The following is a 17,738-nucleotide window of genomic DNA, read 5'->3' on the forward strand; positions in this document are numbered from 1 at the left end:
ATGTAGAGTTCTTAAGCGAAAATTCACTTTCCGTGGGGCAATGTTGACATCCCACAACACCCAGCCAGGAGTGATGGGACCCCGAGCAGTTATTTTTGTAAGGTAAACAGTAAGTTCCCAACACTAAAGTTGCTTGACGATACTTATCTTATCCTCGGGTCCTTATACACAAGTAGGTAAGTCTATATATCCTTCAGTTAATGTAATAAGCTGGAAAACATCCCAAATTTGGGAGCTAGCGCTCACAGCTGTGTTTACCGGACCAAAAAAATGGCCGCTCCGTCGTATGTCGAGTAGGTCGTAAGTCGAGGAGTAGCTGTATTTAACTAATGATAACAGAAAAAGTTATTTCTTTAATGTTTTGTTTTTGTGTTTTAATGTTTTGTCTGTGAGTCGGTTCTCGTCTTCAACGTTTAGGTCACGAAGGAGGCTTAAATATATCTAGAAAAAAAGTTTTTGCTCCTGTGTAAATATCATAATAAATTTGCACTGTCCTCTGATTGGTCACAGCAGAGAGATTTAAATAATAAATCCCGCAAAATTGTGCCTCTCTCCCGGCAGCATGATAAGAATCCGTCGAGATCGTCGCAGTTTCGTTCTACGTCGGTCGCGTCCACGAAATATAAACACTATTGGACGCGTACGAAACCGGGTATGCCGATTCGGTTTTTGTTGGTCCATCGCAAGAAGTTAGGTAGTTTAGATTAGGTTAGGTAGGGTTTTCAATGTTGTTTTTTTAACCCTTCATGTTGAAAGTCTAACTCACTTTGGAAGATTCATTGTTTTTGTTAGTGTAAGGAAATTAAGATCATATTTATTTATTAGAAAAAATCCAAGTAAAAACTGGTAAAACTATCGTTTTGGCCGTGCAGCTATTTCCCGAAGGTCATAAAAGTTGAAAATACATCAAAAACCATTGGAACAAGATTATTTCAACCTAACCTAACCTATTTGAGTAATCAGTTTCTCCACGTGGTACTAAACAAACAAGTGCCTTTATTATAAGTGTACGAAGATGTTATTTGACCACGATTCTGGGCCAAATAACCGTCGGCCATTTGACCGGGACCTGCGGGGATCATATAGGATTGTAGTCGGGATGGTTGGGGGCATTAAACAAGTCATTACATTATGGTATTATTTAATTGTATAATTTCTGTTGACAAAAGGATTTAGTTTTATTTTAGATCTCTGTCAAATAAGCGGCGGTTATTGTGCCGAGTACCGGTCAAATAATCCCTGCCTATAATATAATAGTTTTACAGTGTTGTGTATTATATAGCTATTGGTCACATTTCCAGGAAGCTTCAAGGACCAACAACACACCTCGGTACGACAAGTCGAGACTCGACCGTACAGACCCGTCCGGTCTCGCCCACGACGCCGTTAACGGCAAACGGAGAAACGCCGCTGGGAGGTAATACCGACGTCGTCACTTCACGTCGTGTCACTGGGCGTACGAGCCGAGTGTATTAGAGTACAGGTTGTACCTCTCTAGTCCGGCATTCTGTGATCCGGAACGATTTTAGTTTGTCCAATAGGTAGATAGGCAGCTTTTTTTTTTTTTTAATCTTGATTATTATTATTATTATTATTATTTTTACAGGAGTATTAAATTTTTGCCCCTCAGGCCCCAATGTGGGTCAGTGACCTATGCCCGGGTGGGCTAATCCCCGTAAAAAAACAACAACGACAAAGCCGGGGGAAATTAAGGTTTGTTTACATCCGGCAGCTCTCTCTCTGTGCTTGTCTATACAGAGCATAACATTTAACCCTTCAATATATATTCTAGCAGTAAATAAGTGTTGCTTTCATATTCTTAAGTAGAGTAACGACGACATGTTTTCACGTTTGCGCACTTACATACGCTCAGTTTCACTTTTTTTTTTACCATTGATGGTTAGCTACTTATATTGTTCCATTTATTAACATTAAATAACATTACTTCAAACAAGCATATTAATTTTTTTACATTAATTTTACTACAGCTACAATCAGGGTCTAATTTTCTTCAGTTTTATATGTAGAACCAATCTGTCACCGGTTTTGTAAGCTTTAACAAAAACAATGCCGGCAGCCGTCTCGTCTCGTCGCGCGTTTTAATATTACACGTATTAGTAATAAATTGTATTGTTAATTTTGCACACACAAACATTAATTCAATAAAAACAAATTCAGGAACATTAATTAAAATATATATGAACAGTAAATAAGTGTTGCTTTCACATTCTTACGTAAAGTAATGACGATACGTTTTCACGCGTGCGCACTCGCATACGCGATCTCTGTTTTTCTTTACCATTATCGTTAGCTACTTCTATTGTTCCATTTATTAACATTACTTAAAAGAACCATATTAATTTTTCTACAGCTACAACCGGGGTCTTATTTTCTTCAGTTTTATACGTAGAACCAGTCAGTCACCGGTTTTGTAATCGACGAAAACGGTGCCGTCTCATTTCCTCGCGTTTTAATATTGAGCGTATTATTAATGAATTGTATTGCTCATTTTGCACACACTAACATTAATTCAATCCAAAAGACTTTCAGTAATAAATAATAATGAATCTTTCGTACATAAGAGAAATAACGCCGTTTACACGATCGTGCACGTCGTCCGAACGTCGGCGGGCCATTCAAACCGTCGAAATTTGAGTTTCCGCCGTCAAAAGTTTTAAATGTGTCGGTTTTTTTGTGCGTTCAAATAGAAAACGTCGAATTAAAAACTCGCGAAATTTGAGAAGGTACTGTACGACATTTAACCCTTCAATATGTCTTCAAAGAGACCACGAAGCAGAGAAAGTGGTGCTAGTGCTTCCAAGTGTAAACAGAAGTCACTATCTGTCCAGGAAGAGGGCGAATTTCCACGGTCGGGATATATCCGGCGTCCGGCACCGGTCGGGTCCCGTGGTTGCCGGACCGGAGAGGTACAACCTGTACTTGTATTTCAGTACACTTGTACAGTAATCCTATAAAAGTGGGCATTTATGTAAATGTTTGTGCGTAAGGTCGCGTCCCATTGGCGTCGGCGGTACGCGACACTTCCAAAATATGGCCCAGAATCACGTTTTTCATCCCACACCCAATTTTGAATGTGTGTTTATTTCGTGTTTCTTTAAAGTACAGTACAGTATATTAATAACTTTAAGTTTCGTTTTCAAAACATAATGTCATTGTTTATTAATTATGATGCTCTATAAATGCTGTGGTACTCTAAATACTTTTTTCTACTTATATGAATCAGTTGAGTTGAGTAAACTTTTATTTGCATAGTTTTGAAGAAGACTACAGGACATAGTTTAAATTTTTACATATCAACAGTGCAGTACTTTATCTTAAGTAATATTTTCAGGCACTTTCTCCAACACTGCCTACAGTGGACCTGATGTGAACTAGAATGAAGTTGGCTGGACATAAAGTTTACTGGACCTCAAGTAGTCTGTGGTATTGTATTTAATATTGTTGTGGTACTTTGAATGTTAGGAAAGTTCTACAGGCATTCCCCAGTTTATAAGAGTACTGTGTCTTATAAAAACCTATGGTAAATCGAATCACTATTCCTATAGACTCACATTATAAAAGCCAAGATACTTTTCTACAACGAAAACAGTTCCCCCCAAATTATGTACGGTCCCCCAAAAAGTATCGGTTGAATTTTCTAGCGGTAAAATTTGAAACTCTAGATGAAATACTTTGCTGTGATCCCCAGTGCATCAGCATAAGTTGGTACAGGTACATCCGGTCACTATATGAGCAATAGCCGTAGACGGCGGGTAGCGAGGGAGTCGTCCTCGTGTGACATACGACCGTACGGTATATGCTTTACTATAACAAGAAATTCATTGAGCTATATTAATGTATGTATCGTGCCGGTTAGAAGCGAGGCCCCCAACCGAGGATTACAAAAATATCGGAATATACATTAAACGGAAGAGTTTTGGAACGTCACGAGCTAGACCGAGACGGACCTCGGGGCATACGTTTCGCCACCGCGTCGTAGCGACGGTTTTATTCGTACCGAGATGCACAATGTAGTCGTCGACGACACGTCTGATTTTTTGAGGAGTGACGGAGCAAATAGTAGTTGATATTAGAGTGAACAGGTACAGCAATATACAATATATTGGTCTAAATGGGATCTGCCAAATATTATCGATACGTAAATGGCGTCGGTTTAACGTCAAAATAGGATTTTAATCGGCGCGTCGCCCGTCGTTTAGCGGCGGGTAACCCATCGCGATGCCCGAGGGTTCGCTCGCCCCATTGTGCCGAGTTATTCGAGCGTTGCGCGTACCCTCGTCGCGAAGGCTAATAATAGCGCCTCTCTCCCCGTTGTGTCTTTCCGATAATTCCTCGGTTCATTTGACGTACGATCCCGGTAATGACCGGCTCGGCGTCCGTTTACGACACGCAATCCAAATTCGCGCTACGTGCGATGCGAATCCTCGGAGGATTTGCATCTTTCAAAAACACATACAGTCGTGCGCCGGTTAACATCCGATAGCATATACAGTCGGCCCTTAACATTCGCGGGGGTTAGGTAACAGAGATACCCGTGAATGTTAAAATTCCGTGTACTATTGCTACCCCCCCCCCTAAAAAATCCCTGGCCCCCCATGTCCTTATTTACCGTATATACCTGTGTGTAGTTTGAGTTTTTAAGACCAAATTATTTGGCAAAAATTGGGGGTCGACCTCTAAACGGGTAATAGTTTCGTTAGGTTGAAAAATATTTGCCAGTAACTACCAGTAAACAATGGAAACGATGCACCAACACACCACCAGCTGTGAGTGTCCGTACAGTTGCCAGGGCAGATCTCTTGCGAGCCCAAAGTAGCCAAATCCATGGTATGGTAGCACAGGACGATGTAAAACAAAGTCTTCATTTATTAAAGTTAATTTATAGATACTGGACATAAATTTTTGTTCATTACATTTGAAACATCAATCTTTGTTAATTAAATTTGAAACAAGAGAAAACTACGATACTGGATTTTCATTAAAATGTTACATCACAAGTATATTTTACCTTAACTGTGACTGAATGAATATATTCTCGGAAATAAATATGGAAATGTAATATTTTTGCTGGAATGACGTACATATTATAGTGGGAAGTGGGATAAAATCATGAGGAAAGACTTTCGCTTTCTTTCGTTGTTCAAAATATTTTACCGTAATCGCTTTTCGAATGGTTTTCAGTTAAAAAACTGTTGTACTCGTACTGTATTACAATAATATTCTATCCTATCATTAGACTTATAATCCCACAACTGAAAACCATTCGAAAAGCGATTACGGTAACATCTTTTGAACGAAAGAAAGCGAAAGTCATTGCTTTCGTCACTTTCCACTGTAATACGTACATCATTTCAGCAAAAATATTACATTTCCATCTTCTCAGAAATAAATGGTAGTTTTGTTGAAAGGTAATGTACAGTATTTAACATTAAAATGCAAAAATAGCTATAAAAACAATTAATACACCCGTAATGTACTGGCTGGCATCTCCACTCGTCCCTGCTCCCGCCAGTCACCACTCCTCCCCGCTCTATCCCTCCGCCTCCTCCACATCGTCACTACTGTTGTATTACAATCATATTCTATCCTAATTGACTTGAATAAATACTACGATACCATATTTCTGAATATTTTCATTAAAATCAATCCAAATCATTTTCCTTGCCATCGTCTGCAGCACCACACAGCTTCTCCCAGTCCTCTCCTTGAACGGGGCCAGAGGGTACGTGTTTTTCGAATCGTTTTCAATTAAAAAACTGTTACATCACACGTATATTTTACCTAAACTGCGCCCGAATGAATATATTCTTGGAAATAAATAGTAATTTTGCTGAAACGTGATGTATTTCAATGTAAAATAGGATAAAATACATGACGAAAACAAAAGACTTCACCTAACCTTCGTTTTTTTAATAGTTTTCGGTTACAGAAATGAAATATTTTTGCTGAAATGACGTAAGTATTACAGTGGAATGTGGGACAAAATCGTGACGAAAACAATGACTTTCGCTCTCTTTCGTTCAAAAGATGTTACCGTAATCGCTTTTCGAATGGTTTTCAGTTAAAAAACTGTTGTATTACAATAATATTCTATCCTAATTCACTTGTGATGCAACAGTTTTTTAACTGAAAACCATTCGAAAAGCGATTACGGTAAAATATTTTGAACAACGAAAGAAAGCGAAAGTGTTTCGTCATGATTTTATCCCACTTCCCACCATAATATGTACGTCATTCCAGCAAAAATATTACATTTCCATATTTATTTCCGAGAATATATTCATTCAGTCACGGTTAAGGTAAAATATACTTGTGATGTAATATTTTAATGAAAATCAATATCGTTCAAATTTAATTAACAAAATTGATATTGAAAAAAAAAATTTATACTTAGTGTCTACGAGATTAACTTTTAATGAATGCACATTTACATCGTCTAATAGTTTATTTGGGCTGAAACAACAATGATTACTGGTAAATATTTTCAACCTATGGCTAATTGTAAACTATTGTCTTAAACTTTCGAAACCTGGTACTTTCTCTTGATAAATAGAGCATGAAGAGCCAAGGATTTTTTAAGAGGTAGCTTAATAATTACACAATTTCTTCACGAATTGTCTCTGTACTGCTTTCCCATGAGCAAGGCTTGACTGTACTTCAATTACTTCAATGTACAGAATATTCCTCTGGCGGGGCAATCCGCGTATTTGCGAATCCGTGAATGCTAAACCCGCGTATGTGAAAGGCCGACCGTACGTCCGTGCCCCCCCTCGAAAAAACACTTCCGTGATGCCTGCTGGACCACCACTCCAAGACCCCCCTGATGGAGACACGACGATCCTTCCCGTACTGGCTAGATGTTATGTGTTAAAGGAATATCATTCCTTAGGCTTTAGTAAGCATTTTCCTCCAGGTGTAATGTTAACCTACATCTATTGAGGATAAAATCTTTCACCTACAAATTGACAATAACACATTTGCTGTAATCGGACATATCTAGTTGCCTCAACAATTGCAACCCTAGTTGCAATTGGGGTTGCAATTTGAAATTCTGTGTCATTACTGAGGAATAACGAAGTCTCTGGTGCACTGCACTCTAAGATTAAGAGAAAATGGACTCGGGCATCCCGAAGGGAGAGAAAACGGACTTCCACGACGGGAGACTCGAGCACTAACACGTGCCACTCATACCGAGAGACTTGACAAGTTTTACCGACCATTAGTTATGTACGTTATCTAGTGAATTTAGTCAATATTGTACAGTATAAGTATACTGCAATTACAGCGGTCCCTCGGTTAACAATGGACCCGAGTGCAAACCCTTACTGTACGTGTACTAAACGATTACGGTACTTAAATTGTTATGTCTATGGCAAATATAGATTGTTTACACAGATATTCAAATACTATCTTACAAGTTATATTCACCCAGGTCGTTTGGGTGGCAAATTATGAGAAGAGCTTAGTCACTCTTAAGTAATGATAAATAAACACTCGGGCCTTCAGCGCCAACTGTCAAATCTTATCTCAAATAAATAAAGACATTGTCACCTCACTTCCCCCCCCCCTGCTCGCTGGCTACCTCCCTCCTTGTGTTCCCAGACAAAACATTGGTGATAACTTTATGCTTTAAGGTGTTTATTTTATATAATATCTCAGACTAAAGTTAGGGGATTACAATTTGCATAGCTGGAATCCTTGCAAGACAGCCAATAATTTGAATATAAACATTATATATAGTGTATTTTGTTGAAGATATAAAAATTGTAGTACATTTTATAATATAAAGTTTTTCAACTGTATTTTTGGGTAGATTTATATCAATTTCTTCATTTATTTTCATCCATTTACATGCAGACACCACAATAAAAGAAACGTAAAAGAAATAAACGACCTCGGTGCAAAGCCGGAGCATTGTTGTACTAATTTGATTACGGTACAAAAATTGTTATGTCCGGTGCAAATTACAGCATGTTTATATTCAAATTAATCAGTATGTTACAAGAATCCCAGCAATGTTAATTATATTGTACCAGGTCATTTCACTGGCATTTTAAAATGAGAGAAGCTTAGTAGGACTGTTAAATAAACTCACAGAGACCTTCGGCTCAAACTGTCAAACATCTCCTCTTAACTCTCTCCCCCATCTGTTGAGCCAGGGTTTTAGGCTTACAGTTTTTATCTTACATAATATTTCAGACTAAAGTTAGGAGATTATAATTTGCATTGCTGGAATCCTTGCAAGACAGCCAATAATTTGAATGTTAACGTCATATATTTTGCTCGAGAGATAAAAATTGTTGTACGTTAGTGTACAGTACTGTAGTACATTTTATAATATAAAGTTTTTGAACTGTATTTTTGGGTAGATTTACATCAATTTCTTCATTTATTTTCATCCATTTACATGCACACAGCATACTAAAAGAAATAATTGACCTTAATGCAAAGCTGGAGTTTTGTTGTACTAATTTGATTTGGGTACTAAAATTGTTATGTCTAGTGGAAATTATAGCATGTTTATATACAAATTAATCAGTATGTTACAAGAATCCCAAGAATGTTAATTATATTCACCCGGGTCATTTCCCGGCCGGGAAAAAATGCGCCACAGACCCGGGCGCCAACCGTCGGTGTCGCCGGGCTTTATCTTAAGTAATATCACAGACAAAAGTTAGAATTTAATTTGCATTGCTAAAATCGTTACAAGACGGCTAATAATTTTAACATAAACGTTGTATATTTTGCACAAGAGATAAAAATTTGTAGCCCTTTGTAATAAAATTAGTTACAACTAAAATTTGTATGTGAACTATAGCATGTTTATATTCAAAGTAATCACAATTTTATAAGAATTCCAGCAATGTTAATTATATTCTTCCAAGTCAGTTTAGTGATATTTCATAAGAGAAAACCTGAAAGTCACTGTTAAGGACAGATAAATAAATAAGCTCTAGACCTTGGCATCAACTGTCAAACCGATAACCCTCCTCCCCATCTTGCCGCGAATCCGATCACGAGTAAACGGGCCATTTCGCGTCTCATAATTTTAGCCGCGTCGATTTACGAGCGTCCGTTTTAACGCGATACTACAAAAACGATGTTTTGTAGGAGATGGGCCGAGGTGCATTTGGGTATATTGGGTCTTTTTAGTATTTTGTGTTAGTCTCGAGTACCAAAGTAAATTGTTCCATTGAAACCACTTTAATTGAGTCCAAATTTGGTTTAAAGCTATTAGCTCTCTAGGAATGCGCCTCGCGTCACCGGTAACAATTTTACGTAAACGCGTCGACGACGTAATATTCGACAATGCCGTCGGGTCGTCGACGTGCCGTTTCTTCGTTTAGTAAATAGTCGTGGCGATTTTTGTCGCGCGCGTGTCCGTCGACGGGCACGCCGAGGGCGGTCCGTCCGCGGATGCGGGCCCGCTCGAGATTCGGCCCGTATTGCGCAGTCGTACGGTCCGTCGTCGTTTGCGAGAAGTACTCGTTTACGTAGTCTCGCGTGCAGTATATTGCATTTTCTAGCAATAGACTAGTTACGATCGTAGATTAGTTCCATCACGTAGGGTATCGTCTCGCCGTCGGCCCGGGACACACCTCCGGCCACTCGACACTCTGCTTACCGGTACACGACACAAATTAAAAATGATCAACACGATATTTTACGAGGGCATTACGATTGATTTATAATACCCTATGCAATGGTTGTATAGATGTAGTGCAGTATAATTATTAAATGCAGGCAGCATTCACATCACAAACTTAACCCACAGAAGAAGTCGCCTCGGGCAACGGCAGCAGTCGGCAGCGGAAGCGCGATCCGGGAGAAGGACACGAAGAACGACCGTAGATCGTCGCTCCGGAGACGGGTCGGCGAGTGCCGCTCTCCGACGCGAGACGATCGTCGAGAATAACCTACGTGTTTTTCTATTTTTATGGATGCTATTTTAAGGATAACTAAAGCTCAGTCAATGGTTATTTTAGCTTAAGGTCATATTATACGTGTATTTGTAATGTACAGTATTTCATTAAGTAAGAATGCTAAAACTTGCCCGACGGTCGACCCCCAAAACAACTGCGGCGACCCGCTCCGGCACTCGAGAAGACGGAAGCTCCGAGTACACGACGTTAAAGATTAACGGATAGTTTGACGACTATACCACCCCTTGTTCCCTCTACCTCCAGCTAAATGTATCCCTCCCTCCACTTACCACTCTTCCTTTCCTCATCTATTATCTTTCCCTTCCACCCCTCTATCCCACCATCTGTCCCCCCTCCCTTTCTTCACGTACCATTCTTCCTTTCCTTCTCTATTATCCTTTACCCACCTCTGTCCCTTCCTCCATACCTTTAAATAATTTGCTAACCACACCCTAGTCCTTCAATGGAAAACGCATCGAAATGCGCAGCGGCGAATGCATTCGGCGGGAGAAGAATGCGGCGACACGCGTAGAATACTCGTACGCCACTCTCGGGCACGTACGTTTCCATTTACTAAAGTTAGGTGGGTTTGTTTGGGTGGCGTGGGACCCAGAGGGCATCGGCAGGCGGTCGCGTCCGGCGGTTGCCGTGCGAGAAATTGGGAGGACGGGCTTTCACGTTGCAGAAATTAAGGAACGGCATCTTCCGGCGGAACCACAGCCCGCGATTAAAGGAACGCTCGGGTTTGACGCCCACGGACCGAGCGCGCGGCTCCTCCGCCGTACATTTCGTCGTCGGTAACAAGAGTAGTCGATTGAAGTCCCCTCTTTTGCCTGGGTGGATGTGTGTGTGCTAACCGTTTTAGGCAAGTGAATGTTTGGTACAGCAGATTTGGGGATTCATTGTAGGGTAGACTTGCCATACAGTGCAGTGTTTTAATTGGTATTATATTGCGGCGATCGGCGAGCACGGAGACCGAAGCCTCACTCGACCGTGTCTCGGGAGGCGTGGGGTTTGGTCCGAGGCCACTCGCAGTCATCGTCGAGGGTATAGTCCGGAACGCCGTTCGACGCGACGTCTCGTCGAAATTCCGGAGCGGTCTTCTCGTCGCGGGGCGCGCCGGAGGTCGACGCTACGACGTTCCCGGAGGGGTCGTCGTCGTCGTCGGGTATTTGACGTGCATCCGGAGTAGAACGAGGGCACGCGTCGAATCGGCGAACCGTCGAAAGTGCGCAAGAAATGAGATCGCGTAAATAACGGCAGATTAATTTCGTCGACACTCGTACGTATAAAAGTGCAAAGTAAATAAATAATACGTATTTTTTGTATGGGAATTAGCCCACCCGGGCACGGGTCACCGACCCACATCGGGGCGAAAATGTAATAATAATAATAATTGTTGAAGTTACAGTGTTCATTTTTGGTGGATATCAACGAAATATGATGCGAGAGGCTCAGACGACGACACAAACGACGACGCTCTCTCCGGTATATTTTCGGGACCGTCCGTAAAAACGAAACCAAAACACACGTGCGCATTCAAAGTGGCGCTTTATTCCACAAGTAAAATATAACATATTGCCATAAATATGGGGTAACCTAGTTTATATGTAACAATAATACTGAAGAACCTTAAAGAAATACAAAATGGAAAAAAAAATCAAAAGTGAGGAACAATATATTTATGTTGTGTTGTCAATAGTAAGAGAAACAATCGAGTGTTAACGAGGCAGAGAGTCAGACGAGCGACCCGGGACTCGGTCACAATTTTAGGGATGCCACGTAGCAGGAAGATCTACCACGGACGACACATTACGCTTCCAATATTGTCTGCGGAGGTGGTATCTCCCCGTTTGGTGGCTGCCTAAGTATGTAAGATTTTCCAATGGAAAGTGTATGTTTGGCAAATGTATCCAGGTCTTTAGAGAATGTACTCAGATATTTGGGTTAGGTGTCAAGGGTTCATGTATAATTTGCATGCCTAATTGACTATGTATATTTTTTAACCTTAATTTTTCATTTGCAGTCACCCGACGGGAGTCAGAAACGTCATTTTTGTGCGGACCGGCGACTCGACGGACCCCGGCCGAGGACGCCGCTCGAACCGCGGGTGAGAATGTCGGACGACGCCGTATTGTAATGTTTATATCGCAGTGTACGGTATTTACTTAATGGTTCTCTGAAGAATAGGAATGCGTATGTGGCGTGCCTCGGCGTCTCCGTAGGAATTGCGTAGAGTAAGTGGAAGGTTTTTAAGGGAGACGAGAATTTATTAAGCGGCGCGTCGTCGACGAAATATCGAAGGAAGTTTTGACCGGTCACCGAGAGGAAATAAGACGGGAATTTACGAGTAAAAGAGTAGAACGTAAAGATAACGAGGGAGAAATGAAAATGCGACCGACGACGAGACTCGGGTGCCATCGAAAATGCGTAGAGGGACGGACATTACAAGTGTTATAACGAGAGTACTTAATTTAGCATAGAGATATAGAATTGAAGGTGTCATATCTGGTCTAAAAGTGTTGGATACAATATGAAAAGTATTATTAAAAAATGGGAGTTTAACCCATAAGCCAAGGGTTAGGGTGCTGCTGGCACTTCCCCCTCCCTTCCTATTGGGATAAATCGAGAAACAAGATGAATTCTCCCCACCCCCTCCTCCACAAAGGGGAGACCAGATGGACGTCACCTGGGTGTAAGGGTTAAGAATGTAGTAGCTTGTAATGGAGGATGGGGTATATGTATTTATGTCCTATGTTTTATACTGTATTGCAAGTAGGCGTTATTGTATGCACATTGCGGGTCATAATAGGAACGCGGCACGCCGGAGGCGGGTACACGGGACGATCCCTCGGAACAGAAGCCGAAAGTTCGTGGCGTGGGTATATCCACTTCCCTTAAAAGTGTAATTAGGGATCCTCCTCAGACACATTGCACCATTTGAACGCAGACGTAAGATTATCCTCATCGCCGTACACGTCCCGAGGAGACGAGGCGTATCGAGTTTACGCGGATGCATACGAGACGTTTCCTTTCGAGTACAGGTAGTTCTGCTATAACGCGATAGTTGTGTTCTTGTAAAACATCGTGTTATAGAAATTCGTGTAATAGAAATGACAGGGCTTATGGAGAAAATAGGGTTAGGTGCAGATTACTCCAAATCGACAAAAATTTCGTAGTACAGTCTAAATAAATGTTACATTCATATCTAATATTGAAATCATACAGTAAATGTTACACTTTACCTTGAAAAAATCTGAATATAACTTGATGGGGGAGAAGATTGATGTTGAGGAGTCATGAAACATCAAGCTTTTCTTCGAGTGTTATAGCCTTTCTTTTATGATCACCAGAGTGCTTCCCAGAGATATTCTTCTTTTCCATAGTCACAAAATTGGAGAAACAGTAATCACCGAGGACACTTAAAAATTTCACACGTGTTTCAAACAAAGTGTGGAGTAAACAGAGCGCGCGGGTCTAAAACGCTATGTATTTTGTTTTTCTCTTATTTAAAATTTTACATATACTGTAGAGGTATACTGTATACATAAATATTACATAAATTATTTCTGCAATTCTTCACAAACAAAACACATAAATCAATTGAACTTGCGATGTCGAACGTGAACTGTAAACACTGCATAACCCTGCGCCAAGCCACAATGTAAAGTACACTTTAAACGCTACTTATTTTGTTTTTCTCTTTTATTTAAATTTTTACAATTTACATATTCATATTATGCTACAGCGCCCACAAAACACGAGAAACGTTCGAGTCCCCCAGTAGAGATGTCCGTTCTCTATCCACTCGAGGATGTGTCGGTCGTCCGTTTTCTTTTTGTGTACTCGCTCGGGGACTCGAGTATTTCTGTTTATAACGCAGGATGATAAGGGAATTTGAATTTATTTGTTGATTTATTTATTTATAATATACTGTAATATATTAAATATGCTGCAAGTATTTTTTCTGGAAAAAGGGAGGCTACCATTATACCCGGTAATGTACATTTATGGCGATCGTTAAGGACCAAACTCCGAATCCGTGACGTGACTTCCGTTCATCATTTATGTCCTAAATTTACCAATGTAGGTAGTTTCAAGAATTAACGCAGTCATTTACCGAATATTCTTTGCCCAAAAATAAATTTCAAATGAATTATTTATAGGAGATAAGTATTATGATCAGTAAATATACCGATATGCATTACCGACCACAAGGACGGCTAAAAATAGGCACAGACGGTCACAGTCGAGGTCACTTTCCCTTTGTTGTCACTGTAGGACCTTGTGAGTGGTTTACTGTATACATAAATATTACATAAATTATTTCTGCAATTCTTCACAAACAAAACACACAAATCAATTGAATATGCGATGTCGAACGTGAACCGTAAACACTGTGTGATGTAAAGAGAGCGCCGGTGTAAAACGTTATGTAATTTGATTGTCTCTTTTATTTAAAATTTTACAATTGACTTATAATATATAGGTATACTGTATACATAAATATTACATACATTATTTCTGCAATTGTTCACAAACAAAACACACGACTCAATTGAACACGCGATGTCGAACGTGAACCGAAGCCATAACAATCGTTCGAGTGGAATCGCGTCGGAGCAAACGAGTTCGCGTCTTACAAATATCGTTTCTCAATTCATAAATCGCGTCGTCAAAACACGCGTTATAGCAGAACTCGCCGTATAGTTTTTGGTTCACCGCCAACACGTTTATCCTCGTACCGGATCTCCGTCGTCGCGTATTTTTACGCGACATCTGCGGAAGTTACGTTCGCCGGACGTTCACAGACGTAAATGGTACGACCTCGAGAGCACGACGTACATTCGGTCGTAAAGTACACCGGTCCGGATCGAGTGGACTTTCCCAATCGTCTTATAGATTTCTCGAGTTCTTGGGAATGGTACGAATATGTACAATTAATATTATGTTATGTATAGGTATATTGTATGTTTTTTGATAATCGTTAAGTATGGGAGGTGGCGACGAGCACACCGTACCGACGGGTGGAGGAGCGTCGAGTTTGATCTTGTATTAGGCGACGGGGTCGCGGGTATTTACGGAGATACGGCAGAGCGCGACGTCGGCGCCCGCGTACGGCACGAGCGGGAGGAGTAATTTGTGCGGGACGTAATTGTGGGGTAGTCGAGTATGCCTGTGTGTTTTAGTTGGCAATAGTGTGTAGATATGTTTGTGTATAGGTATACTGTAGAAAGAATGAACTTAGATGAAGTTTGTTTGGGAATTAGTATAATTTGTAATAGTAGATAATTGTCGATATATTTTGACAGTAATTTGTCCGTTTCAGTTGCGGAGGAGCGCGCCGATACGAGTCGGAGACGGCGCGCGAGAGCGGTCCGGACGAAGACATTCGGGAACCGAGGACGAAGACGCTCGTCGACTGCGGACGAAGACACCGGTCGACGCGCGAGGAAGATGCTCCGGAACACGGGAAGAACGCCACACTCCCGAGTGCGGGAAGACACTCGTCAACGCAGAAGGAGACACGCATCAATGTCGGGCCGGCGGGATTGTTTTAAAGACGATTTAACGTGTAAAATGAATGTACGTGTTGTTTGTAACGATTGTTATAATGTTTGTAGTATTGTTTTTAGAGACCGACTCTGCGAAGACGGAGGAAGTCGATACATGTCGAGAATGAATTTATTGAAGATGTTGCCTGTGATCACTAGGTGTTTGCACTAATTTGGGGAGATGATTACGATCGTAGAACGTCACGGAATGCGGCGCGCACGTCATTTGTGGCGGGACGCATCCGTAAATAACGGCAGCATAAATACGAGAGAACGCGGCGGCGGCGGCGGCGGGGAAGCGCGCCTTTTGAAAGTAAAAGAACGGGGGAGATCGGACCGACATAGATGGTGTTGTTGTGGTAACCGATAAGAATGGAGAAATGATGACTATTTGGTGGGTTTTTTTAGGACAGAGAGAGTAGTTATATATTAGTGAAGATATAAAGTAAAAGGTGATAAGGATGGTGGTGGGGGGGACAACGAATGATATATTTTGTAGGGTATTAAAGGAATTGACTCGTCAGTGCCAAGTCGGCGTAATTGTGAGAAACGGATGCGACGGGGATTTTAAAGAAGTTGCAGGGAAATTGGCGGAAGCGACGATCGCAATAACCTTTCGACGTGGGACGGACGACGACGAATTTAGTAAATGGCGGTTTAGGAAAGGGTCGTACGTAAAGCGGCGGGTGCGGATACGGACGACGGTCGATCGGGGTCCGTTTACGGGACGGGAAAGAGGACCGACGGAGACGAGGCGGCGCACAAACGAAAGTCTCCGAGGTACCGCGGGGAAGTACGGCAGTAGTTACGGAAGTATACCCGCGAGATGCGTAAAGAATGATTTGGAAGTAGATTGAACTGAGAGTCGCGTGTTTGAAATGGCGGGAAGGTTCGACAGGTGTATTAGTTTTACGTAATTGTGGCAGTGCGTTTGAGAGCGGGCAGTCGTGGAATGCGCGTGGGTACCTATTTTGAGACAGCGACATCTACCGGTAAGGAAATACGTGATGCAGCAGTAATATATTTTTGGGATGAATTTATACTCGTTCACCCGTACTCCGTGTTGCTCCACTCGTGTTAAGGTGTTTATTGTGAAGGCGTTTGTATAATAATAAAATTTGTTGGACGAGTAGGGGAAGGAATACGAGCACAATGTTTAATTTGTAAGCCCTCCCTTTTTTGTCTTTTCCCTCTGCCTCCCCGTCCTCCTCCTCCTCCTTTTTTGACGCGTTCCTCGTTTCTGTGTTTGTCGTGCGGCTTCTCCCCCCTACCTGCTTCTGTCCGTCCTCTTCTTCTTCTTCTTCCTGTTTCCTTCTTTTACTCCTCCTCTTCGCCTTATGTCTTCCTCGTTTCCTTGTTTATTGTTTTGCTTGTTCACCCTCTGTTCCTTCTCGTCCTCTGTTTGATTGTGATTCCCTTGTTGTTTGTCACCCTCCCATTGCTCTTGATCCTGTTGTTACTCCCATTTGTTTGTTGCTTTCTTTCCCTTTGTTGGTTGTTTTTGTGTCCCTGTATACGTTTGTTGTTAGCGATTGAATTTGTGGTTGTATTACTGCTGCTGTGTGTATGTTGGATTGTATTTATTTGTTGTTATATATATGTTGTGAGTGTGAATTAGATATATTGTGTTGATATTTGACTAAATTTTGTTGTTAAGAAGAGGAGGAGTTCTATTTAGATTTGGAAAGTAACTGTCATCGAGGACGAGAATGCACGTACCGTCTGTAGTTTGAATATGCGGTCGCGTCGGGTTTGGGCAGTTATATATCGGGAAATAGTCGAAGAGTGTAAGTTAATGTTGTGGACTTGTGAAATTGTTTATTGTGGAATAGTTATTGGTTTTAATTTGAAGGGTGTCAATTGCGCACCGGGAATATTTTGTCGGGAGTTTGGCGTCGTCGGAATCGACCGGAACGGCCGCAATAAATTGCGGGAGTCGCGGAGTTATTTTTTGTCGTAATAGATCCGTTCGCGGAGTCGTAAAAAATGTGGCGTCGTCGACGAAAGTCAATCGTCCGCGGATCGGTCGTCTTCGAATCGACGGAAGTTAAGCGCGGACTCGCAATACAGTTTGACGTGCAATTCGTCACGTCCGTTTTATTGCAGTCGAGTTACGTGTAGACTTTGAATATTTGTAGACTTGTATATGTTTGTTTGTAATTGATTGAAGTTATTTGTAGTTTGAAAAATGTTTTGACTTGTTGTTGTTGTTTGATTATAGTATAGTCATTTGTGCAGT

The 17,738-nt window shown here is 41.3% G+C and overlaps 1 long non-coding RNA gene across 1 annotated transcript; it reads left to right on the forward strand.

Moving 5' to 3' along the window:
• Positions 1 to 3,392: 3,392 nt before the first annotated feature.
• Positions 3,393 to 15,758, forward strand: LOC121875824. The gene is made up of 3 exons (XR_006090676.1): positions 3,393 to 3,444; positions 11,971 to 12,054; positions 15,274 to 15,758. It is a non-coding gene; the product is annotated as an uncharacterized LOC121875824 (long non-coding RNA).
• Positions 15,759 to 17,738: the final 1,980 nt, after the last annotated feature.

The sequence above is a fragment of the Homarus americanus genome, unplaced genomic scaffold, assembly GCF_018991925.1.
Source record: "Homarus americanus isolate GMGI-L3 unplaced genomic scaffold, GMGI_Hamer_2.0 scaffold40169, whole genome shotgun sequence".
Classification (NCBI taxonomy): domain Eukaryota; kingdom Metazoa; phylum Arthropoda; class Malacostraca; order Decapoda; family Nephropidae; genus Homarus; species Homarus americanus.